The sequence below is a fragment of the Hipposideros armiger genome, unplaced genomic scaffold, assembly GCF_001890085.2.
Source record: "Hipposideros armiger isolate ML-2016 unplaced genomic scaffold, ASM189008v1 scaffold_217, whole genome shotgun sequence".
Lineage (NCBI taxonomy): Eukaryota > Metazoa > Chordata > Mammalia > Chiroptera > Hipposideridae > Hipposideros > Hipposideros armiger.
In genome coordinates, this window is record NW_017731567.1 from 586413 (window position 1) to 605592 (window position 19180).

General features: G+C 37.7%; 1 pseudogene; it reads left to right on the top strand.

Annotated features, from left to right (window-relative positions):
* Window positions 1-3017: 3017 nt before the first annotated feature.
* Window positions 3018-5512, top strand: LOC109389029 (60S ribosomal protein L12 pseudogene; annotated as a pseudogene).
* Window positions 5513-19180: the final 13668 nt, after the last annotated feature.

A 19180-nucleotide genomic window follows, 5' to 3' on the forward strand; every position in this document is an offset into this window, starting at 1 on the left:
AAGTTACTTTCTGATCCAATATCTTTGTAACTGGGCCCAAACTCAAAGCTAAATGGCAACAGACAAAATTGTCACCCTTTGGCCTGCAATACCCAGCTATCTCCTTGGGTATACAGGGCCTTCCATGCAGCCACAGGTGCTGACTTCGGCTTACGGTGAGTTTCCTATATTGATAAAGGATGACCTTTCCAATGTGTGGTGGTTTCTGAATGGCTTCTGGAATGCTAAAATTCTTGCAGTCATACAGCTCATACCATGTGCTTTGATTTATGAAAATTCTTGGATAAGATCAAGGTCCCCTGTTTTACCAATCTCTCATTCATTCATCAAATATTTATTGAGCAGTTCCAATGTGTCCAGCGCTGGGACACGACAAATACAATGACATGTCCTGACTCCAAAACACTTAAAATACAGGAGACAGGGACAAGCAAAAACACTGGTGCTAGAATTTAAAATATGGTGGTCTGATTATCAAGTGCAGAATCTTACCAAGTTATAAACCTATTCCAGTTATTGAACTCATGGAATTGTTTTGAGGGATAAAGGAAATACTCCATGTAAAGTTGCATAGCACTTGTCATACGTTAAATGCCCACTAAATGTTAACTGACATTATTGTTCTTTTTATTATTATCACCCTATCACCTCATGTTGGAAGAACACAGTGCTTAAGCATGATCTGTGCCCTGTAGACTGCAGTCAAATCCTGACTGGGATGCTAAAAATGTGTGTGAACTTTGGCAGGAGATTTAACTCAGTTTCCTGGAAAATGGGGATTATAGTGGTAACTCTCAGTGGGAACTAACCTTCAAGGGAGCTTTGCAGTTTTCTGTCTTACTCTTTGCTGTGACCTCAGCTAACAGACAGACAGACCTCTGCCTGGAAGAGGAGGGACTCAATAAATATTTGTTGAATGAATGAATATCTCCTAGAGAGAGTCTAAGGTCTAAACAAGTTAATAAATATAAAGTGCTTAGAAAACTGACTGGTATAATGTAATTGTTTAATTAATGTTAACTTTATTTTCTTTCTATTATCATTACCATTGTTATCATTATCAAATGCTACTTCCTTCATGAAGCCCTCACTGATTATCCCAATAGGCCATGATCTATTCTTCTCTGGACACTCAAATATATTTGTTTGGACCCATCTTATGACACAGCTTCTTTCTTGAGCTATCATTTTTCACGTGTTTCACCTTTTCCAGGAGACTGAAAATTTTGTGATGACGTTGCTTATCCATCTTCGTGGCTAGCACAACAAGTTAGCGATTACTACTAACAGGCTAGTGCTACTCTGAAAACTCTGACCTGAGTTCTTGCTTAATTATGCTTCTATATTTTTGTACTAGGATTTTGTTTTTCTGTTTGTTTCTAAAGTCAAATATACATAGTCAGTAGAGAGACAAACACTAAGTCAAATCTGTGGTGATGTGGCTTCTCAGGGAAGACATTGGAATTGTACCAGCCACGTTCCTTCCTTTTCAGATGGCATCTTCCACCTTGGGGCACCGCTTAGAGGTGTTTGATGGAGGAATGATGGATGGATGGTAGATATATGGTAGATGGGTAGATTTTCTTGATGACAATGATGCTGGATAGATAGTGAAGTCTTTTCCTGAAAGCAGATATTGATTAAAGGGAGGGTAGAAGAAAATGGCCCTCCCAAGTAACAGCTGTATGTTTCTAGGGTTTTAGAGCGACACACAGCCTTTCAGGCAGTCTTTGGGTAGACAGAGGAAGTGAAATGACACAGGAGAAGGAAAGTCTAAGTGAGAGGTGTTCAGGTCCAGATATGGGAGACAACTCGTTCCTGGAAGATGGGAGTGGAGCCAGTTGTTAAGAGTGCTCTGTTTAATGCCTGCCATTTGAAAATGAGTATCTTAGTAAGCAAGTCCCAAAGGAACAGTCCCACCAAGTGGTAGGATGCTGTGATAGAAAACAAAACTAAAAAAAGAATGTGTTTTGGAGCTAGGCACACTGAAATTCTGACCCAGGCTCCACTGGATAGCCTTGGAAAGATTGCCTCTACCTTCTGAGACCCAACAGCAACATTTGTGGAGAGGGAATGTCGTTATAGTCGTGGATGTCATTAGAGTTTGCCACATGCTTCTGGGCCCAGAGAAGACCACACCTGTCACTTAGCCTCATTAGAGTTTGGTCCAGCCATGTTAATAACTTTTAACAATGGGCTGTGGACAGAAGCGACACCGATCACTTCTAGCCTAAGGCAGTGAATAGCCACTGCATGATTTTTCAATCTCTTTTTCCTAAAAGCAGCCTGAAGGAGGCTTTGTGTTGACATGGGGGAGCTACAAGATGAAAGCCACCTGGATACAGACCACTGTATGGAGGACAGTTACCATGTCAGCTTATCTACATGTTTTTATTCATTGCCTCCCCAAAGAGAAACTACATAGCACAGTGTGTGGCACACTGTAGGCACTAACTAGAAGTTATTGCAGCTCTCCTCCATTAGGGGTTTCAGAGTGGTCACAGGGAGATGCGTTAGAGTAAGAGAAATGTAGAAACATTTGGCAAAGCCTGTGTCCCCAGGCATCATTCCCAAGCTGTAGATACTAAATGACTTTACTGTAAAGACCACACACATAGAAACTAGACTGATTAAAATCTGGACTGAAATCCATATTAACCTGATCAGATGGCCATCCTCGGTGGTATTTAGGTGTGCTCAGTTGGGAAATGGTTCAAGCCAGTAAAAACATTGAATTAAACTGAATTGAACCTCCAATTGATTAAGAGCTTACCACCTGGAGAGGAAAGACCACAGGATTTGGGTCAGCAGTCCAGGCTCTATGAGCATTAAGTAATGAAACTGTCGGGGGTAGGCAGTACAGTCTGATGTGGTTGGACATTCACTCAGTAAAATGATACTTGCGGCACTTAAACAAATCAGCCCTGAAGGAAACTTTGTGATTTTTTTATAACAAATAAGAGACTTATGATTTCTAGAGGTGATTTCACACAGTAGCGTTTCTTAGAAAGTTATACATGCAAGGTGGTGGCAGCAGAAGTTTTAGCAACAAGATGTCTTCATTAGACCTGGCTCCATCTCTCACTAACTGTGGCATTGGCCATGTGAGTCTAACTGTTTGCCTTGGTTCCCACATCATCTGTCAAAATAAATGCATCTCATAGCACCTACCTCATAGCGCTGCAGTAGGAGTTATAACAGCTCCAGGGATTATCGAATGGAGAAGTAGGTTAGTTTGGTGATTGTGCACATGGACCCTGGAGCCAGATTACCAGGATTTGAAGGGCAGCCCCTCTACTTCCTAGATGTTGGCTAGCACATTAACCTTGCACTTTGTTAAATCTCTTTGTGCCTGAGTTTCTCACTTGTAAAATGGGGTAATAATAATTGTACCTATGAAGTTAGGTGGTTAGTGAGAATTGACTTGTTCATTTAAAAAAAAATTTGATTGAGCTTTTATTATAATCCAGTCACCATTACAGATGTCGTCAGTATGCCAAAAATAAGGAATCACTGCCTTGGTGTTTACTTTCTGGTAGAGTGAGAGAGAAAACAAACCAACATTTTAGGAAGAGGAAGAAGATCAGGAGTGCCAGCCAGGGAAGAGACTAGGGGTGAGCGATGCTGGAGAAGGGAACAAGGTTGGAGTTCCAGGAAGGGGGTGAGTGTGTTGCAGGAGCAACAGGTAGAGTGTTCAGAGTTGGCCTCATTCACACGGGAGTATAGGATCAAAGACTTGACATTGACGAGGGGCCTCCATGCAAATAAATCTGGGGAGAAGCCTCCAGGCAAAAGGCCCAGAGAGAGCAAAGCCCTGAGTTCAGAGCATGCCTGACATATTTGAGGAACAGCAGGAATCCAGTGTGGCTGGAGCAGAGAGGGAGCTGAGGAGAGAATCAGAAACAGGATGAGAGGGTGTCTGATACTGCAGAGCCTCGTGGGCAACTGTTAAGACCTTTGGCTTCAAGTCTGAGTAAAGTGGGCTATCCTATAGAATTGAAAGCAGAGGAGTGACATGATCTAACTTATGTTTTATAAGTTAAAACTTAAAACTGGCTGTGGGTGAGAATAGATATGGATGGCACGTATAGAAGTGGGGAGACTTGGTGGCAGACATTTGTACTGTGTGGTCCTCTATATTTCCCAGGATCCTTTGCAGCGAACTTTACCATGTGATTGAGCTTTGGCCAATGCAATGTAACCTCAGGTGATTATGTCACTTCCTATAGAGGCCCTGAGGCCCTAGGAATTATAAAGTCATCAGGTGGAAGAGGTTTGGAGTTTCCACAGAGCCACCAGACCAGAGACATCTGCTTTGAACTTTGCATGTGATAAACTTTTATTGTGTTAGGCCACGCGTATTTGGGGATTTTTTTTTTTTTACAGCAGTTAACCTATTTCATCAATACAACCAGTTAGAAGGTTACTGCCAGTATCTTAGAAAGAAATGATGGTATCTTACATCAGTGTGCTAGCAATGCAAGTGGTTGAGAAAGTAGAGCCTTCTGGTTTAGTTTGGGATATGAGAGAAAGCAGTGTTAAGGTGACTTCAAGTATTTTACTTGAACAATTGCAAGAATAGAGTTGCCAGCTGAAACGGGATTACATGTACAACAATTTGGACAGAATGTCAGGGTTTTTTAAATTTATTTTTTCAGTTTGAGGTAACCATTAGACATTCAAGTGAAGTTGTTAAAGAGGCTGTTGTGTGTGTGTGTATATATATATATATATATATATATATATATATATATATATGTTGAGTTTGAGGAAAGGGTCTCAGCTGGAGACTTAAATTTGAAAGTCATGGGTGTATAGATGGCATTTAATGCTATAGGATTGGATATAACTAATGGTTTAAATATAAATAGAGAATTGTACTCTGGGCTACTTCAAAATTAAAAAGCCAGGGAAAACAGCAGAAACTTAGAAGTTTCTGCTTTCAGCTGGGAGGAGGCCAAGGTGCAACTTTCTTCGATTGTTCAGAATCTGGGTTCATCTGACACCAGCCACCTCCATCATGTACTGAAGTTCAACGAAATCAAAGTCATATACCTGAGATGTATGGTTGGGGAAGTCAGTGCCACGTCTGTCCTGACCCCCAAGATTGGCCTCCTGGGTCTGTCTCCAAAAAAGGTTGGTGATGACATTGCCAAGGCAACCCATGATTGGAAGGGTCTGAGGATTACAGTGAATCTGACCATGCAGAACAGACAGGCCCAGACTGAGGTGGTACCTTCTGCTCTGTCCTGATCATCAGGGCCCTCAAAAAACAGCCAAGAGACAGAAAAAAGAAGAAAAAAAAACATTAAGCACAGTGGAAATGTCACTTTTGATGAGATTGTCAACACTGCCCTACAGATGTGGCATTGATCTTTAGCTGGAGAACTCTCTGGAACCATTAAAGATATCTTGGGGACTGCCCAGTCTGGGTTGCAATGTTAATGGCTGCCACCCTCCTGACATCATAGATGACATCAACAGTGGTGCAGTGGAATGCACAGCTAGTTAAGGACTACAAAGGAAAAGATTTCAATGGAAGATCATTTGGCAACCAAAAAAAAAAAAAAGAAAGAAAGAAGAAAGGAGACTGAGTCAGAAATATCAGTGAGGGGGTGGAATAAAGGGAGTATACTGACTGGGAAGCCAGGAAAGCTTATCAAAGAGAAGGCAGTGATTAAAAGTATTAAAAATGCAAGTAAAATAAGGAAAGAAAGTGATCAGCTGAAATGATCCATTTGGAGGGCATCATTGACCTCGATGACCTTTTCAGTGGCATAGTACTAGCGAATAATTGTTTAGAGTGGGATTAAGAGAGTATGGGAAGAGAGTAATTGGAGATTGCGATTCCATAAAACTCTTTTCAGGGCGTTTTGTTACAAATGAGGGTGGAGAAATAAGGGAAATCTTGTTCACTGTTGATGGGAATGTAAATTGGTGCGGCCACTATGGAAAACGCTATGAAGTTTCCTAAAAATTTTAAAAATAGGACGGGCAGAGTGGCTCAGCTGGTTAAGAGCTTGCTTGAGAGCGCCAGTCCTCAGCAGCAGGGCCTTGGTTCGGATTCCACATTGAGGGCCAGTGACACTGCGCCCTCTATAGCTAAGATGATGAACAACAGCTCAACCTGGAGCTGGGCTGCTGTGAGTCCTCTGGGACAGTGTAGGCTTCAGCCCCTGCTGCAGTGGGCTGCTGTGAACTACATGAGTGGCTGGCAGCCAGCGTGAGCATCCGGCAGCGGGCGAGAGCTGCCTTGAGTGGCCGATCAATGACTGGTGACTGATTGCCTCATCCAGGAAGAGCACAATGATAATACCAACATGGGCCAGTGAAGCAACGTCCTCCACAACTAGACTGAAGAACAAAAGACAGCAACTTGTCTGTTCCCCTTCCCCGATTCTCCAACACTGTTCTCCTCTCCCAATTCCCCAATAAAATCTTTTAAAAAATAAATTAAAAATAGAACTACCGTACGGTACAGCAATCTCATTTCTGGGTATTTATGCAAGGGAATTGAAATCAGGATCTTGAAGAGATATCTGCACCTCATCTTCATTGCAGCATTATTCATAATAGCTGAGACATGGAAGCAACCAAAATGTCCACTGATGGATGAATAAATAAAAAAAAAATGTGGTATATATTTACAGTGGCATATTCTTCAGCCTTAAAAGGAAGCAAATCCTATCACTTGTGACAACATGGATGAACCTCGGGGATATTATGTTAAGTGAAATAAGCCAGCCACAGAAGGACAAATACCGTATTTCTCCATGTATAAGACGCACCCTTTTTTGAAAATTTTGGGGTCTAAAATCTGGGTGCGTCTTATACAGTGGTTGTAGATGTTTTGAAAGTGATGAGGAGATGTATGAATTTTATGATGAATAAAACTTGAGTTCAATAACTTTATGTAATACATTTTTTTCCAAATTTTGGGCCCCAAATTAAGGTGCATCTTATACATGGGGAAATATGGACTACATGAAGCCACTTACATGAGAAATCTAAAACAGTCAAAACTCATAGAATCAGAGAGTAAAATAGTGGTTTCCAGGGGCTGGTGTGAGGGTGAAACTAGGAGATATTAATTGAATGGGACTAAGTTTTCATTATACAAGATGAATAAGCCTTAGAAATCCACTGTTCCCCACAATGTCTATAGTTATCAATACTATATACTTAAAATTGTTTTGAGAAAGTGGGTCATATGCTGTGTTCTGTCTCAAAAAGTAATAATAAATAAAGAGGGTGGAAAGAAACTTTTGGAGGTGATGGGTATGTGTATGGCATAGATTGTAGAGATGATTTCATGTATACTTATCTCTAAACTTGTATACATGTATGTTAAACATGTACTGCTTTTGTATATCAATCACATCTCAATAAAGTGGCTTAACAAAACAGGGATGAGTGGGGTTAAAATAACCGTTTTAAGGATGGGAGAAATAAAAACACTTTTGTGTGTCAATGCAAATTATTCAGTAGAGAGGGTATTTCGGATTCTGCCAAGTGAGAATTGCTTTAGTTATGACTTTGAGAACATTTTTATCCTATTCCATTGGTCTATTTATTATATTATCTCTAATATACACTGTTCTAAACATAGTATAGATATAGTATGCCTTGCTAACTGATAAATCTTTCTACTCGCCATCCTTTGTCTACTCATCTTCTTATTATAGTCACTCTCCAAGGTTAACAAAGTGAGGCTAGGTTCTGTATGCTTCTATGTAAATTCTATAATCAGGCATCAAGGTGATCATACACACACTCACACAAACAGGTGCTGAGACTTTGAATGTAACTGTGGGGAATATGTAGATTTATTTAATGAGGATTATTACTTTTATGAGATTGAGACTTCCTCTCCATGAATATGATCTGTATTTTCAGTAATATTTTTCAATAAAGTTTGATAAATTTGTTGGGGCAGTCCTGAACATCTCTGAAAATTTACTCCTAGGTACTTAAAGGTTTCATTCTTTGCTGTTATACTGAAGTATTATTTCAATAAAATAAAATTCATGGATATTAAATATTCAATTTGAGTTTAGATAGTTGTATAAACTTTTGTGCATCCCAAACAAGATACAGATCATTTCCCAGCTAGTTTTGCATTGAATTTTCACTTCCACCGACATAAATCCTTTCTGATTTCTTCATTGGCTTCGCCTATTTGTGGGCTTCATATAAATCAGATTATACAGTCTGTACTCTTATGTCTGGCTCATCCTCAACGGGATGTCTTGGAGGTTCTTTTATGTTGTTGCATGAGCAGCATTTCATTTGATTTTATTGTGTGACAAATTGTGTGATATGATTACACTACCATGCGCTTGTAGACATTTGGGCTGCTTCCAGTTTTGGCCTATTATGAGCAAATCTCCTAAGAATTTTTAAGAGAATTATGCTGTTCTCCCTGTGGTAGATGTTTTTTTTTTTCTCTCCTGGACCAGAATTGCTAAGTCATAAGGCAGATGTGTAACTTTATGAGAAACTACCAAACCATTCTCCAAAGTCAAGGGATCGTTTACACTCCCATATACCTTATGATTTTTCTTCCTTTGTAAAAATCATCTTTCTAAAAACTTGCATGTTGTATTTGTTTATTGCTGGAATATTAGCAATAAAAGTGATCTTTTAATATTGTTCTTGTATCAAGTAAATATGCTGAACTTTTTTATTAGTAGAATTTTATACATCATTTCTCTTGGATTTTCCTATGGGGACAATAGTATTATCTGAAAACAATGCAAAATTTCTTCCTTTTTCCCAACCCTGCTAATTTTTATTTGCTGCTTTTGCCTACTTGTACAGGTTATAACCTCAATATCATATTGGATAAAAATACTATTAGCAGGTATCCTTCTCTTCTTTCTGACTTTAAAGGGAATAATCCTTAATATTTTACTGCTAAATCTAATATTATTTCTGTAGGTATATGATAGCCTTTTAAGGTTCAAGTTGATCTTTTTTATTTCTATTTTCCTAAGAGTTCTTATGAAAGATAGTTGAAATTTATCAAAAGTATTTTCTGCACATATTGAGGATCCAGTACAATTTTTCTTCTCAATATAGTAGTTTAAATTAATAGATCTTCTCATATTAAAACCTCTGAATTGCTTTTATAAGTTCTAGTTCCTGATAAATTATTTAAATGCACTGTTTGGTTCTTCTTCTTCCTAATATTTCATTTTAGAATTTGCATTTATATTCATAAATGAGATTAGCTTATAATTTTCCATTTTTTCCCTATTGTTTATTGGAGTTATAATGGCCTCACACTTTGGGGAATTTATGTTCTTTTTATTTTCTGGTACACACTATAATATGTATTATGAAATTGATATATATCCTGAATCTTTGAGATAACTCATCTGTAAAACTGTGAGTGTGTGTGTGTGTGTGTGTGTGTGTGTGTGTGTGTGTGTGTTTGAATTCTAACCACAGATAGGATTTATTTAAAGGTTGGATTTTAAATTCAGTCTTGATAGAGTTTTTAAAAGATCTTTGTAGGTGTTTGTTCTTTCCTTCTTAGTTGTTTGTGTGTTTGTGTGTATGTATGCACACGTACATGAAAAATAAATCAGTTGTTGCACTAATCATAATTTTGTGCAAGTAATCTGTCTTTTCTTTCATTTTTCTCTGATGATCATTGATTATCAATCATGCCTTTAATATTTGACATTTTCTTACAGTGTACCTACATGTTGATTTATTTATTCTGTATGGGACTTGTGTTTCTTGAATCTGAAGATTTTTTTGCTTTTTTTAATGCCTCTCCTTAAACCTACCAATACCCTTTCCTCTCCTTTCCCCTCTCAGCTAATGGCCATTCTTATTTCACTGAGAAAATAAGAAAATAAGCAATCTGAAGATAATTTTCTCATCCTTCCACCATCAAATGTCCTTGTGCCCATATATTCTGTGCCAATATATACTATCTTCTCTCCTCTTGCAGTGAAGGCACACTTTGGGCTTTGTGTGGAGACAAATTCTTCACTTTTGTCCTTGATCCCATTCCCTCTTGCCTGTTCAAAATCATCCCTCATGTTAATTGTCCTCTCTTTCCTGTATCATCAATTTCTGTGTCTGTTGGTGAATTCCTATCAGGCACAAATATACTATAACATTTTCATATAACCAGTTCCTGCTCTCAAAGAGTTTACAATTTAATTTTGCATATAGGGCAGAGTGTGATATTTCTCACTAACTATCCTTATGCTCCTCCATATTTCCCATCTTCAATTTCAGTGGAGTTAATATCACTAATTCTTGCCAGTTCTTAAGTCTTCTGAGATGGATAAAGTGGTGTGGCATCTCCATGGCCTGATCTCTCTCTCTTTCTCTCCCTATCTCCATCTCCATCTCCTATCTCTATCTCTATCTCTATCTATCTCTAATCTCCCCTCCATCCTTCCCTCTCCCCCTATTCTCCTATGCATTTAGGTGGAAGCAAAGTATTCTGAATAGAAGTGGGTTCCATAATCAGTTCTTAGCTAAGAGCATTGCTATAGGGCCACCCAGTCCACACTGGAAGGTGATTTCAGTAAGAAATATAGTTTTTTATTAAGCAACTGAAATTTGGGAGTTTATTTGCTCCTGAGGCTTAGCTTAGCCTATGACTATTGCAAAGAGTGAGAAGTTAATTACAAAACAATTAGTGCTACCTTAAGATTAAGCTCTGGGTGCCAGGGAAGCACAGAGGAAGACACCTGACCCAACTGTAGAAGTTAGAGAATGCTTTCTAAAGTCTAACCTGAGATGCAGAAGTTAATGGGCATCATCGTGTCCTAGCACATTTCTTAGCACAGGGTCATCCCAAAATGCTTCCTGTATGAATCAACCATTCTATCAACTATCAAAATAGAGCAGTGTTTGTAAGCTTGTCTGCAAAGAGTTTCTGATTAATCAAACTTTTGAAAATATGACATTGTGTTTGGGCTGGTCTTAAAGGCCAAGACTTTTTGGAAATGGGTCTCCGTGGATTCCAGTTGCGGATTGATGACCAGAAATGAAAGCCTGTCCTCTTTCCTGCCTCATACCACGACACTGATGCAGTGCTAGCCCGTTGGCCTTTCTTCTCCTTGGCATTAGTGTTCCTGGAGCCTGACAGTATTTATATTTCACAGACAATTCTAGGAGGCTGCTCCAAAAGAGAGCAAGCCAGAGCCCAGAGAAGGCAATCAAAAGCAAAACCAAGAGAGAGAACAAAGTGTTTGCTCGTGTCTGGAAGACTCACAAGACTACAGACTGAGGGTGGGGGTGGGCAGGGAGAGAGAGAGTGAGCCTGAAGGTGAACTGGCCCAGTGACAGCAGTGACCAAATAATTCGGAAGTAAACCCATGCTAACCTGGGGGTGAACACCTGAAAGGAAACAACAGCTGGGGAAGGAATATTTTCATTTTGGATGGGAAACATTGGAAAGAAATCTTAAACATAATCGACGTCTTCAATCTTACCACAGTGGTAGTACCTGTTCATCACGTTAAGACAGCCAAGGTCATTTATACAAATTTATCAATTCTTTCTCAAAAGAGATGAAGATCTTATTAAGAAGAAGGAAGCTTCAGAGCTTTGTTTCAACACTTGAGGGGACAGAGTGAGTCCTCTCTTAATTGCTTTGTATGTTTTCTCTGATTGAGGTTAATACTCATATAATGAAGCCAAATCCATTTTTTTCCTGATGAGAAGCGCTCTCTCTGTAAGCAATGACAGATAGTATTAGGTGTCACATGCTCTGCAAGGGTTGCCATGGTAAGCTTTCATCTGTTTGTCCCCCCTCCCATTTCCCCATAAATAACAGAGTGGAACAGTGCAGAAAGTCTATATAGAAAAGATGTCTGGGGCTAGAGTAATTATGCTTTGCCATGCAGGAGAGTCATCAGGTTTTATGTTTAATGTATTCATACTAAAGAGATATCTCTCTCTCTCTCCGCCTCTTTCTGTTTTGGGTAGGTGGCCTGATTTTTAATATTAGACAGTTCCAAGCATCACCACCAAACACTGGCAGATGTAATTGATTTAATGAAACAGTGGCGTTTGTGTGTGTATGTGTGTGTGTATGGTGTGTGCAGTTGAATTTCAGTAGCAGCTCCTTATAAATACTGACTCTATCTTAATTATATCAGATTTAGCAGTCATCTGATTTTTATAGTGAGGTTTCAAACACAGCTTATGTTTCCTTTCTAGGAAAGGAAATTCAGTCACCCTTGTATGCCTACTGAAAATTTCTATTGTATTTTCATGGAATCCTTAAGCAGTTCTCTCTTTTGGAGTGGTTCACTTTGAGGTGACGTGAAAACTTGTTTTCCCTCTGAACAGAGCAACCTTTGATGCTCAGTTTAGCAAATGCTCATTCAGTACCTATTCTGTGCTCTGGAATGTTCTGGGGAATCAGATAATTAGGATTTGGTCCTTGTCCTGCAGGAGTTCTTATTCTCCTGGCTTGTTTTCAGAAGAGTAGTCTTGGGTTTAGAAGGTTTTCTCTAGGCTGGAGGGTTGGTTTTGGGGGGTCCAATGCCTGAATGTGTTTGTGGAAAGCTATGTAGGTTGACGCTGTAGGTCTGGGTTACTTAGGAGTGAGCATGGCTGGCTCAGTTACCCAAAAGCAGAGGGATGGTAGGAAGAGCCACTGTTCTCGCTTAGTCAGTCCTCTGTGGTTCCCAGAGGACCCCAACAACCACAGGGCCAAGGTCAGAACAATCAGGAGAAGCCTGTGGTCACAGTTACTTTGTCTCTCACCCAAGAGGTTCATGCTGCCTTTTAAGTCAGAGCAGCTCTGGCGTTTCTGCTCTATTTCATAATTTCTGCTGCACCTCGGGACTAAAAGTGCAGTTGTTGAATTGGGATGATACAGTGCCTCTGTGTGCATATCCTGACAAACATTCATTTTGGATATTCAGAGTCTTGGCTGAAGAATGGGCCAACTACCTGGCCAATCACATGGAAGTGATTAGAGTAGCACTATATCTCAAAATATGACAGACAAGATTATGATTCAGTAAACTTTAAAACGTAGTTTTGATTTTATTTTCATGCAAAAAAAAAATTATCCAGTACATCAAATCCACAGGAGAGGTTAAAGTAGATAACGCCATGATAAATAATTTTAAGAAAAGAGTAGATGCATTTAAATAAAACAATATTAAGTATAGAGGGTTTAACATGTGTTGGGGAAGACTAGCTACTGTAATAAATTGCTAAGTCTCAGAGACTTAATTCGGTCATGTTTTTCATGCATGTCACAATCCAATGTGAGCTGGCATCATGGCTCTGCTCCATGCCATCATGGAAGCCCAGTCTCTTTCCACCTGGTTGTTCTAATATCCACTGAGTCTTGGATGTCACCTGAATATGGGTAGGAGATGTGGTCATGGGGAGAGCTTGGAGGGTTGCCTAGCAAGTTATAATGGGCTGGGTCTGAAGGTGCCAGTTAGGAGATCATACCCAGCACATTCCTTTGGCCAGTTTCTGTCACGTGGCCACACAACTTCAAAGGAGTCTGGAAACTGGTCTAGTTAAGAGACAGTATGCTAAACAACTAATTCCTGGTCCACATCAATTTAACAAAGTTAAAGAGATTAAACATGACTGAGAACATGAATGAATGGCTTATGAGAACACTGATGGAAGAGGAAAAGAATGAGCTTGGGAGGTTTTGGTTTTTGTTTCTTAGCTACAACACTGATTTTTTTTAATTCTCAACTGCCATTTATGAGTGAGGAGATCATAGGCACTCTACTCAGTTCCTCCAGGTGGGGCTCAAAGGCCCTTTGTGCAAAGCGAGGAAATCTATCTCAAGTGTTTTGAGGAGAATGCTAGGAGTGCACACGTGTTTAGCATGGCACAAACTTGGCATGAAGTAGATGCTCACCGTATGCTAATTCCCTTCCCTCAACATCCCTTTCTTCTTCAGCTTCCTCTTCCCAAATCTGGGGAGAGACCTTTGTGACAGAGGCAACCTTGTCAGCAATTAAAGTGATAAAAATTTCTCCCCCCAGAGAGAAGGGCATCTTCTCTTTTCCTGTACTGGCATGCTTTCAGTTTCAATATCATATTTTAAATTGTTCACATATTATATGAATTTCTTTTTAATTGTATTAAATTTATTGGGGAGACATTGGTTAATAAAGTTATATAGGTTTAAGTGTACAATTCTATATCATCTGTATATTGCTTTATGTGTTCACCGCCCAAAGTCAAATCTCCTTTTGTCACCATCTATTTGACCCCCTTTACCCTTTTCTAGAAAACTCCCCCACGTCCCCATTCTTTGTCTGTGTCTATGAGTTTTTATTTGTTTGTTTGTCTTGTTTGTTTATTGGTTTCAATTTTATATCTCATATATGAGTGAAGTCATATGGTTCTTGACTTTTTCCATCTGACTTATTTCGCTTAGCATGATATTCTCAAGATCCATCCATGTTGTCACAAATGGCAGTATTTCATCTTTCTTTATGGCCGAGTAATATTCCAGTGTATATATATGTACCACACCTTCTTTATCTAATCATCTATTGAAGGACACTTTGGTCGTTTCCATGTCTTGACCACCGTGAATAATGCTGCAATAAACATAGGGGTACATATGTGTTTCCGGATAAATGTTTTCAGATTTTTTCATTAGATACCCAGAAAAGGGATTGCTGGATCATATGGTAATTCTATTCTTAATTTGTTGAGAAGTCTCTGTACTGTTGTCCATAGTGGCTGTACCAGTTTACATTCCCACCAGCAGTATATGAGTGTTCCTTTTTCTCCACAGCCTCTACAAAACTTGTTAGTACTTGTTCATAATGGCCATTCTAACAGGTATGATGTGATATGTCACTGTGGTTTTTATTTGCATTCACTGAATAGCTAATGAAGTTAAGCATCTTTTCATGTATTTGTTGGCCATTTGTATTTCTTCTTGGGAAAAGTGTCTGTTGAAGTCCTCTGCCTGTTTTTTAATCAGATTGTTTGTCTTTTTGTTGTTAAGTTGTATGAGTTCCTCATATATTTTGGATATTAGCCCCTTATCAGAGGCATTGTTTGCAAATATCCCCTCTCCTTCTGTTGGTTGCCTCTTTGTTTTGTTGATGGTTTCTTTTGCTGTGCAGAAGCTTTTTAGTTTGATATAGTCTCATGCATTTATTTTTGCTTTGACTTCCCTTGCCTTTGAAGTCAAATTTATAAAATCCTCTTAAGACCAAGGCCCATAGTTTAATACCTATGTTTTCTTCTATGTATTTTATTGTTTCAGGTCTTATATTTAGGTCTTTGATCCATTTTGAGTTAATTTTTGTATGTGGTAACAAATAGAAGTCTAGTTTCATTCTTTTTCATATGGTTTTCCAGTTTTTCTAGCACCATTTATTGAAGAGGATTTTTTCTCTCCATTATATGTTTTTGGCTCCTTTGTCAAAAACTATATATATATTTCTGGGTTCTCAATTCTGTTCCATTGGTCTGTGTCTGTTTTTCAGCTGACACCATGCTGTTTTGATTATTGTCACTTTCTAGTTTAATTTGAATTTGGAGTGTTATACTTCCAGCTTTGTTCTTTTTTCCAAGGATTGCTTTGGCTATTGGTGGTATTTTGTGGTTCCATACAAATCTGCTGATTTTATGTTCTATTTCTTTCTTTAAAAAATGCTATTGAGGTTTTGTTGGGGATTGCATTAAATTTGTATGCTTTGGGTAACATAGCCATTTTACTATTTTGATTCTTCCAATCCATGAACACAGAATATCTTTCCATTTCTTTGTGTCTTCTTCAATTTCTTTTAATGTCTTGGAATTTTCAGTGTACAGATCCTTTACATTCTTTGTTAAGTTTACTCCTAGGTATTTTATTATTTTTTGCTGCAATTGCAAAAGGAATTGAAATTTCATTGTTAGTATGTAGGAACATGGCAGTTTTCTACATTGATTTTGTATCTTGCATCTTTACTGTATTACTTTATTGTTTCAAATAGTTTTTTTGGTGGAGTCTTTAGGGCTCTCTGTATAAAGAATCATGCTGTCTGCAGAAAGTGAAAATTTTACTTTTTCATTCCCAATTTTGATGCCTTTTATTTCTTTTTCTTTTTCTATTTCTAGGCTGATTGCTCTGGCTAGAACTTCCAGTACTATGTTGAATAACAGTGGTGAGAGTGGGCATCTTTGTTATGTTTCTGATCTTGGAGGAAAAGCTTTCAGTTTTTCATCAGTGGGTGTGATATTAGCTGAAAGTTTGTCATATACAACCTTTATTATGTTCAGGTTCTTTCAGTCTATACCCATTTTATTGAGTGTTTCAATCATAAATGGCTGTTGTGTCTTATCATATGCTTTTTCTGCATCTATTGATACAATCATATGATTTTTGTCCTTTATTTTGTTGATGTGGTGTATCACATTGATTGATTGGCATATATTGAATCATCCTTGCACCCTTGGAATGAGCCCCACTTGACCATGATGTATTATATTTTTAATGTATTGTTGTATTCTATTTGTTAGTATTTTGTTTAGGATTTTTGTATCTGTATTCATCAGAGATACTGGTCTGTAGTTTTATTGTGTTATCCTTTCCAAGTTTTGGTATCAGGGTAATATTGGTATCATAAATTAGATTAGGAAGTGTTGATTTTTCTGCAGTTTTTTGGAAGAGTTTGAGAAGAATAGGTATTAAATCTTCTTTGAATGTTTGGTAGAATTCACTAATGAAGTTACTGGTCCGAGACTTTTACTTTTGGGGGCGTTTGGTAATTGTTTCCATTTCCTTACTGTTGATCAGTTTATTTAGATTTTCCAATTTTTCATGATTCAGTCTAGAAATGTGATATATTTCTGAGAACTTGTCCATTCTTCTAGGTTATTGAAGTTTGTGGCATATAGATTTTCATAGTATTCTTGTATGATCCTTTGTATTTCCGTGGTATCTGTTGTAACTTCTCCAAGTCTTTTTTTTTTTTTCCTTATTGAGTCTAGCTAGGGGGTTGTCAATTTTATTAATCTTTTCAAAGAACCAGCTCTGTTGCATTAATTTTTTCTGTCTTTTTATTATTTATTGCATTTAATTCTGCTCTAATTTTTGTTATTTCTGCCCTTCTGCTGACTTTAGGCTTCATTTGTTCTTCTTTTTCTAGTTTTTTAAGATGTAATGTTAGGTTATTTATTTGGGATTTTTCTTCTTTCTTGAGATACGACTGTAATGATATAAACTTCCCTATTATTACCACTTTTCCTGCATCCCAAAATTTTGATATGTCATATTGTCATTCTCATTTGTCTCTATGTGTCTTTTGAGCTTTCCTTTTATTTCTTCTTTAATCCAGTTCTTTAGTAGTATGTTGTTTAATCTCTCTATATTTGTGGTTTTTCCTGCTTTCTTTTTGCACTTGATTTCTAATTTCAAAGCTTTGTCTTTCAGAGAAAATGCTTGGTATGATTTCAGTCTTCTTAAATTTGTTGAGGCTAATTTTGCGTCCCAACATATGGTCTATCCTTGAGAATGTTCCATGTGCAGTAGAGAAGAATGTATAATCTGGTGTTCTGGGATGAAAGGCTCTGAAAATGTGGATTATGTACATTTGTTTTAATGTGTCATTTAAAGGTGATATTTCCTTATTGATCTTATGTTTGGATAATCTATCCATAGTTTTCAGTGGGGTATTTTGGTCCCCTACTAAAATTGTGTTTTTATCAATTTTGCCTTTTAGTTCTGTTAGTAGTTGCTTTATATATTTTGGTGCTTCCTGATGGATACCTATATTTATATTGATGTGTTGTCTTCTTGATGTATTGCCCCCTTTGTCATTATGAAATTTCCATCTTTGTCTCTTGTTACCTTTTTTAATCTTGAAATATAGTTTGTGAAATATAAGTATGACTACACCTAATTTTCTCTGAATGTCATTTGCTTGGAATATTTTCCACTTTGAGTCTTTATTTTCCCTTACTGCTGAGATATGTCTCCTGAAGGCAGCACATGGTTTGGTTTTGATTTTTGACCCAATCGCTACTCTGTTCCTTTTTTATTGGTGAGTTCAGTTCATTTACTTTCAGGGTGATTATTTATATATGAGGATTTCCTATAGCCATTTTGTCTTTTGTTTTCTGGTAACTCTGTGTCTCCATTGTTTCTTTTCCCTTGTGTTTCTGTCTGCTATTTTAGTTTGATGGTATTCTGTGAATTTTCCCCCTATGTTTCATTTTTTATGTTATATGTCTCAGTTCTAGATTTTTGTGTGTATGTGGTTACCACCAGATTTATGCAAAAGAAAGTTACATATTTACAGTAGTCTTTTTTTCTTATAAATGCCTCTTATCTCCATTCTCCTTTGCAAATTCAGACCTTTACCCTCTCCCCTTTTATGTTTTTGTATTTACAGATTATCCCTGTTTAAGCTGTGAGTTCATTTCCAAATTGGAGTAGCTAGTATCTTCTCTTTTTAAATGTTTTTACCTGCTTTAATCTTTATGTTATATTTAAGTGTATAATACCCTATCCTGAATAAGATTTGTGATTTCCTCCTTCTCTCTGTTAGTCATCTTACTCATAGTTTTATATCCTTTTTCCTTTTTGTTTCAGGTAGAATAACCCCCTCAATATTTTCTGTAATGCAGGCCTTGTGGTGGAAAATTTCCCTCAGCTTCTGCATGTCTGGAAAGGTCTTTGTTACTACTTTATATCTACAGGATAACTTTGCTCAATATATTATTCTTGGTTGGTAATTTCTCTCTTTTAATAGTTTGAATATTTTATTCCACTTCCTCCAAGCTTGTAGAGTTTCTACTGACAAATCTGATGCTAATCTAATGGGATTTATTTTATAGGTTACCATCTTCTTTTCCCCGACTGCCTTAAGAATTTTTTCTTTGTCACTGTTTTATGACAGTTTTCATGTAATGTGCCTTGAGAGAGTCTTTTTTGATTGAGATAATTAAGTGTCTGTTTACTTCCTGGATTCAAAGATCCAGCTCTTTCCATAAGTTTTGGAAGTTCTTGTTGACTATTTATTTGAATAGGCTCTCTTTTCTCTACTCCCTTTCTTCTCCTTCTGGTATACCCATTCTTATATTGCTCTTTCTGGTGGAGTCAGATAGTTCTCATAGAGTTCTTTAATTCTTTTTCTTTTACACTCAAGTCTCTCTCTTCTCCATCTGTCATTTCTATCTTTGATATCATTAATTCTTTCCTCTGTCT